Below are 7,592 nucleotides of genomic sequence, written 5' to 3'. Positions count from 1 at the left end.
TTCAATTCACGATATCAGATTTTCTTTTAAGGATCGCATTTTTTAAAAACTCTTCAAATTTTCAATTTTCGACACTAAGACACTAATTAATCAACTAGGTACCAATTTTGGGCGTATCGAGGGTGCTAATCCTTCCTCGTGCGTAACCGGCTCCCGAACTCATTTTTCTGAATTTCGTAGACCAAAATCGTTGTTTTAATAAAATTAAATCATTTATTAAAAACAACCACCTTTTGAGGTGACCCGATCACACCTCGTCAAAAAAAGGATTGGTGGCGACTCCCATTTTTCGTTTTATTTTCAAAATCCAAGTTGACCCCGTTTTCATCCAAAAAAAATGGTGTCAACAATAATTATAATAGTAAAAATAATAGTAGTAATAATAGCTAAGTGGGAAATAGTAACAGTACATTAATAAGACAAATAATATAATAATAGTGATAGCATTAAAGAAAAGAAAAAAATATATATATTAATAATAGTAATAAATAGAAAATAATAGTACATTAATAATAATAGTATATGTTAATATCAATAATAATATGTATAAAAAAGGAAATAATAATATGGTAAAAAAATATGTTAATAAAAATAAAAATAGAAATAAAAATAATAGTAATAATGATATTAATAATAGTAATAAAACAGAGAAAAGAAAATATATATATAACGATGAAAAGTAATGATAATAATTATTATAATAGTAATGATATAAAATCAATGAGGTAATAAGCAAATGGGTATAAAAAGAAAATATAATCATAGTAATAGTAATAGTAAGAAAAATAGTGATAATATAACAATAATAGTAATATAACAAGAGAATAATAATAATAATAATAGTAATGGAGATAATAATAATAATAATAATGATACTAATAAAAATATAAATAAAAATATAAACAACAAAAAAAATAGCAATAGCAATAATAATAATGGAAAGAAGGTAATAATAATAATAGTAAATAATATGCAAGAAAATAAAATACAATTATAATACCATAATGTTAAATAATAAAATAAAATATAAAAGAAAAGGACGAAAGGGGGCTAATTTGAACTCTAGACAGAAATTTGAGGCGAAAATAATAAAATAAAAAGAAATGGGACCAATAATGCTAATATATATAAGTGTCAAAGCCAACTTAAAAAGAAATGAAATAAATGAGGCATGATTGAATGTTTGCGCAATTGGGAAGGACCTAATGCAAAATTCCCCCATTTTCAATTAAAAGGCACATATTAGGCTTGATAAACGGGTTAAAGTGCAGGACTTCTTTTTTTTTTAAAAAAAAAACTTAAAACCCCCTTTTTTTTTTAAGAAAACAGAAAGCTTTTTGCTTTCTCTCCTTCCCCTTTTCTCCCCCATTTCTCTCTTTTTGGCTAGGGCTTCATATCCATCATGGCCGCCGCCGTTAAGGCCACCATGGACGGTGGTTGAAGGCATGTGAAAAGGAGGGTTTTTCACCTCCGTTTAAAGAGTTTGAAAACCAAGCCTCCTCAAAACCCCCCTCAAAAAAATGATATATGAAAGAAAGGCCCCTTTTTCTCTCTTGAAATCGACATCAGCAACGGAGAGGAGAATTCCGATGGCCGACCACAGGGCGTTCGAGGAAGGTTCTCCTCTTTTTTCTTTTTATTGATTTTTCTATTTAAAATAGATTTGTAATGAAAATAAAAAGATAAAAAAATATAAATTGAACAAAAAGAAACCGAACAAGTAGAGACTAAAATCAACCTTTCTTGATTTTGTTCTCTTGATTTTTTACTGATGTGTGTGTAAAAAGCTTTTCTCAAAAAAAGAAGCAGATATTTCAATGACCAGGTTCTGGCTTTTAAAGCCAAGTTACAAGACTTTTATTTTTTATTTTTTGTCTTTTTGCTCTTGTTTCTTCTGCTACTTGGCCTCTGTTGTTGCTGCTATTTCTTGTTGTTTGTGTTTGCAGGGTATAGGAGTGTCAGACACGTGGAGCGTGGTGAGCAAGGCTGAGGGGCATGCGTGGGGCGTGGTGGCCAAGGCTGAGGGGTATGCGGCGGCTAAAGGTCTTGGTACCTAGGGTTGGTTGCTGAAAAATTTTAGGATAGTGGGCTAGTTGAGCTTTTAGGGTTTTAATTTTTTTGAGCTGTAATTGGGTTGGTAACTTTGTTTGTAAATGGACTTTTAATTTAGGCTATTTTATTTGTGTTTATTTGCCTGGGTCAAAATTGGCTACTACAATAGTTAACATTTTTTATATTATTATTAAGTAAAAAAATTATAAAAATGGTGTAGTTTTTTATCTTATATCATTAAGTAATCCTATATTACTTAAGAAAATAAAGGAAATGAGACTTTGAATTTTTATAAAAATTTGTTTTATAAGTTTTATTTCTATTAGGTAGAATTAAAAAAAATTTAAAAAAATTTGGTGTCGTCACTTTTAGTGCTGATGTGATAAAAAACACTTCCAGCTGGAAGAGTTTTATTGGTCAGTTAGATCTGTTTTTCTAAGTTTTATTTGAAAACGTTTTCAACTATAAATGTTTTACTAAAATTGACTCATTTCCATAAATTTTTAAAAATTTAACTTATTTTTGTAATTTAAAAAAAAAGAGGGTTTTATTTGATAATTTAGTCATTTTTAGAGCTAACGAAGGGATTTTAATTATTACTTGAAACTAATAATTTCATATTTAAAATAGTGTCAAAGTTTTGAAGTATAATATATAATCTCAATACAACTACTTGCTAATGTGATCCTTCTATAATTTTATCCTTTTAAGCGACTTCAATTTATTTTACTGAAACCAAAATAATAATAATAATAATAATAATAATAATAAAAGAATGAAGTTTTATAATTCTTCAACTAACATTTCACCTATATTTATTTATTTATTATTATAAGTATGAGAAAATTAATATATAATCTGTTATATTATATTTTGTATGTTAAATTTTTGTAGGAATTATTTAATTTCCCAAGCGAATTGGGATTTTGTCATATCTTTTATTTATTTATTTATTTTAATTTTTTTAAAATATAATGTAAGGACAAATGGTAAAATCTCAATTTTATTTGTGGAGTTAAAAATTTCACTGTTAGTATATCAAATAATTATCTTTAAAACAAATAATATATTTTCAGAAATTATTTAGTACACTTTAGACTCCATAAGTAGGGTCAAGAAGGGTTAACAAATGTCCTATAAGGGTATAGTGTAATATTAAAAAAAATTGAAAAGTAAAAACAAAAAAGAAACAAATATTTAAAAAGAAAAGACACATGTCAATTTTTTTAAACTACTTGTGAAATAAGTACACTACCAATATATCAAATACTAATGGGAAAGGATTGTATGAAACAGTGACACCACATCATTTGTATCCCTTTCTAATAGTTTTATGTCACATCAGTACTCTAATCTTGAATTTCAGGATTTTATCCTAAAAAAAATTAAATCCAAATTAAAATACTAAAATTCAGAATAAAATCCTGAAATTCAGGATAAAAATACTGATGTGGCATAAAACTATTAGAAATGGATACAGATGACGTGGCGTCACTGTTTCATACAATCTTTTCTCAATAATAATTCATATGTTCTTTTATGGTTGTTTAGGTTTATATTGTATTTTTTCCAATTAATAAAATGCTCTTTTAGGTATTTGAATGCAATAATTTAATCAAGCAGAAATTAAAATTTTCAACTTTTGAATAAAATATTTTTGGGCCAATTTTTAAATTGGGAGAAATATTTTTTTCTCTCAAAAAGCAACTTACTTTTAGTTTGTTCCAAAAAAACAAATTTCAAAATTTTTTTTTATGAAACATTCCTAAATTAGTCCTAACTTTATAACACATACTATATTTAACTCAATTCACATTAGAGTACATTATATAATTAAACTTTTCCAACCCAAGTAGCTGAGAATCAATGGTTATGAAGGATCTATTAAAACTAATAATGTCAATGTAACAATGTGTCATTCAACCTTGGCTAGTAAATGATTACCACAGGCAGTGATTTTGTGCAGTTAAAACCCAATTATAAAAACACTACAATAAATGACAAATGAGTAAGCATCTCCCAGAGTTTTTAAAGATTCCAAATTAACAGGGACCAAGTTAGCAATAGCATCCATATATACAATCTCTTGAAAATATAGACCAAGTTAAAAACAAAAGTATTTTTGCTCCCATGTTGCATGGGTTTTGAATCATTGATCTTGCTTTTGTCCATGGTTCTTAGATTTCAAGGTAGAAGTTAAAGGCATGTGAAAGATCAAGGTCACTCTATTCTCTATTTCAGCTGAGGCCATATAAATTCTTTTGAACTGAAATCTAAAATTAATAACTATAGATATCTAAAAGAAAAACTTCACAATGTTTCATATCTCTTTGCTTGGGACTCTAAAATATGAAACTAATGCAAAGGATAGGTAAACATACAATACCAAGCTATCAAACTAATGCCAAAGATGTAAGGAAACATGCAGTACTGAGACACATTCAGCATATGAGACAAAATACCATGATCAGCTCAAACAATAGTAAGCTTAAAAGTCAAACATGACATTAAAATACCAATGTTCTTTGTCTGCATTTCTTTGTTTCCAACAAAACTCATAACCATAGATAAGTTTTTTTAAAGTGCTAATATTATTGAACCGTAAGAAGGTTCCAATCGAACCAGCAGCTTGGCAAAAACACAACGGTAGCCAACTAAAGCTCAATACAACAAACTCGCTCAAAGAAACCAGCAACAAACAAAACATAGTAAGCAAAAAGGATGCACCAGCGAAAGACATCAGAAAAGAGAGTCCACAGAACAGGGGTAAAAAACAAAATCACGCGAGATGCAACGTCCAAAGATATGAAAACGAGATACCTTAACACAAGCCAACTTGGGCATCCACCAATAGCAGATTGTCAACTCTACCTATGCCCACTTTAGCCAATTGATCGACAACAGTATTAGCCTCTCTAGGAAAAAGATAAAAAGAAATTCATCTTCAACACAATAAGTCCCATGCTTAATGCAAATAATCAAAACCATTTTCACAAATCCAAAACCAAATTATTGCAAAACCTCAAATGGGACCAATTTTCTATGCACTTAAATTCTCTACACTCAAGCAAATAAATTGAACTACATTTTGAACAATAAAAGTGTAACACCGTACACTCGACTCGATTGCCAGATCTGAATGTGTGATATCACATCTTGTTGTCGAATCAACTCATATCAAACCATACTAAATAAATTCATATAATTGAATCACATAAATACATATCAATCATAATCGAATTGATTAGGCTTTAAGCGAGGTCTAATACGAGTCTAGGATTCGAATCCGAACTCTTTTTATCAAATTGTAATAATGTTTCAAGACAGGGACTCCATCTCTCGAGACATGCCTCATTTTAAATTTTGAAAATTTTGTTTTGATGTTCACATGTCTTTAGACAATGAAATTCAAGTCTCAAGACAAAAGTCCTCAAGTCTCGAAACAGGTCTCCCCTACCTACTCAAGATTGTCTAGAGACCAACTTAACATGTCTCAAGACACTAAGCTCTTGATGGACTATAAGGTAAATTTTATTCTAACGGTCTCGAGACATGCTCTTCCCATCTTGAGACTTAATGGTCAAATGACCTAAAATGCACATTTACAAGTATCCAAAATTTTACCATTTTGCCCTTAAACTCAACTAAAATTTACACCTATACCAAACCATCCCTTGGGCACATGAAAAACATATTCAAACAATACCAAATCATGAAGTCCAACACATCAATACTTATGATACTAATTTGTACATTCAAACCAATATAAACAAGCATAATTAGCTAATAATCAAATGTTGAAGTTCAACCACCAAAACCTTATAGATCAATATATTAAAGTACCAAACCTTATTTTAATTAACAAGCCTACCACCCTAGGTATATGCCGTAAGACCCAAAACACATATATCAATACAACACGACAACAAGTTGATTTTCGAGCTGAGCTACAGAGTTGGATGCTTGACCTTGAATCTACTATTGTTCTTGTTGAAACCTATGCATGAAAACAAACATATCTGTACGTTGAGTATTGTATACTTAGTGGTATTAACATAATATGAATTCTATTAAAATCATAATAAAATCAAATAAACTAACTACTTAACAAAATTAAACAAGTTAATATTAACCATTTCAAATATTATCAATACTAGTATGTATGCACCTTACTAATCATCAAACTTATTCCATATTCATGCACACTATTCATATTTATAACAACTTTATACTTGCTTTCAAATAACATAACTTTCATGCACCTTTAGGGTATTTGCATCTATTTTTCCATATCAAAATCATGTACCATATTAACCTTGTTATTGTAATTTAATTATACACATATTGATCATGCATTTTTACATTATAATCCCTATTAACAAAATCAGATATAAGAATGGATACTCAGATCAATCTACCACCACATCGATATACACATCAAGGTGCTAATCAAGCATAAACACACTGATCTTGCCAACTATATTGGAATGCACTCATATCCTTAGAGAATTGAGTTGGTGATATATTCTTGATCCTTGAGAAATTAGAGAACTATTGTGATATATTTATACGCATAACACTAAATCTCCCACCTATCAAAACGGACCCTATGGCTTGTCAACTATACCTATGACTCTATCTGACAACGTTAATAAGGCAAATTTCATTATTAATAAATCATATATCATCAAGGAAGAACACACATATATAACCAACCTATCGAATGATCTCAAGTCACATAGCCAAGTATATAAGTACATTTCAAACACAACCACACTAATAGTTTACCCTTGTCTAAACATTTAATGAATCAAATATATATTTATTTATCTAATGAACTCAAATTATGAGAGTACAAACCAAATCATCTATTTGTCAACGACTTTAGTTTTCTCTTTGCTTTTTGATATCCCAACATCGTCTTTAGCTAAGTATGATAAATTCGAATACAAGAATTCATTAGTTTTTACAATTTGGACATAAAAGCATAACAATTAAACATAAATGCAATTTATCCATTTAGTCACTACAAACCCTAATATTTGAAACACTCATTTCTCACAATTTACCCGATCGAATTTAAATCCAACTTAATAAATATAGTACAAAGACCTCTTACAACCGCTATTAATATCAAACCTCAAAGTTTTTATATTTTACAATTAGGTCCTTATTACATATAATTAACTAAATTCTTAAACACAATTTTAACTTGAATCAATACATTTCTCCATTTTCTAACTTAATCCTAATATAATCTAAACTTATTATTCAAGAATCCATCTCTACCAAGCTTAAATTCATTAACATCCTTTAATGACATTTTGATTAAAACTCTATAATCAAGGAATCTAATATTTGGGTATGAATGACTAAGCTTTAGATGATTAAAATTCTACAAGAAATTTAAAGAAATTACCTTAGTTACCTTAATAATTTTGGATTGAATGGTTTATGGAAGAAAAAGAGGTTTTCTTCTTTTTTCAAGTAGATAGACGACAAGCTAAGGAATGAGATGAAGTTTTACCTTAATTAACTAA

The 7,592-nt window shown here is 28.8% G+C and overlaps 1 long non-coding RNA gene across 1 annotated transcript; it reads left to right on the top strand.

The window, feature by feature from the left end:
* Positions 1-966: 966 nt before the first annotated feature.
* LOC107956911 (uncharacterized) lies at positions 967-2,189 on the top strand. Its single transcript, XR_001700307.2, has 2 exons — positions 967-1,617; positions 1,947-2,189. It is a non-coding gene; the product is annotated as an uncharacterized lncRNA (long non-coding RNA).
* Positions 2,190-7,592: the final 5,403 nt, after the last annotated feature.

The sequence above is a fragment of the Gossypium hirsutum genome, chromosome A07 (genome assembly GCF_007990345.1).
Source record: "Gossypium hirsutum isolate 1008001.06 chromosome A07, Gossypium_hirsutum_v2.1, whole genome shotgun sequence".
Classification (NCBI taxonomy): Eukaryota; Viridiplantae; Streptophyta; class Magnoliopsida; order Malvales; family Malvaceae; genus Gossypium; species Gossypium hirsutum.
This window is presented reverse-complemented; position numbering and strand designations above follow the sequence as displayed.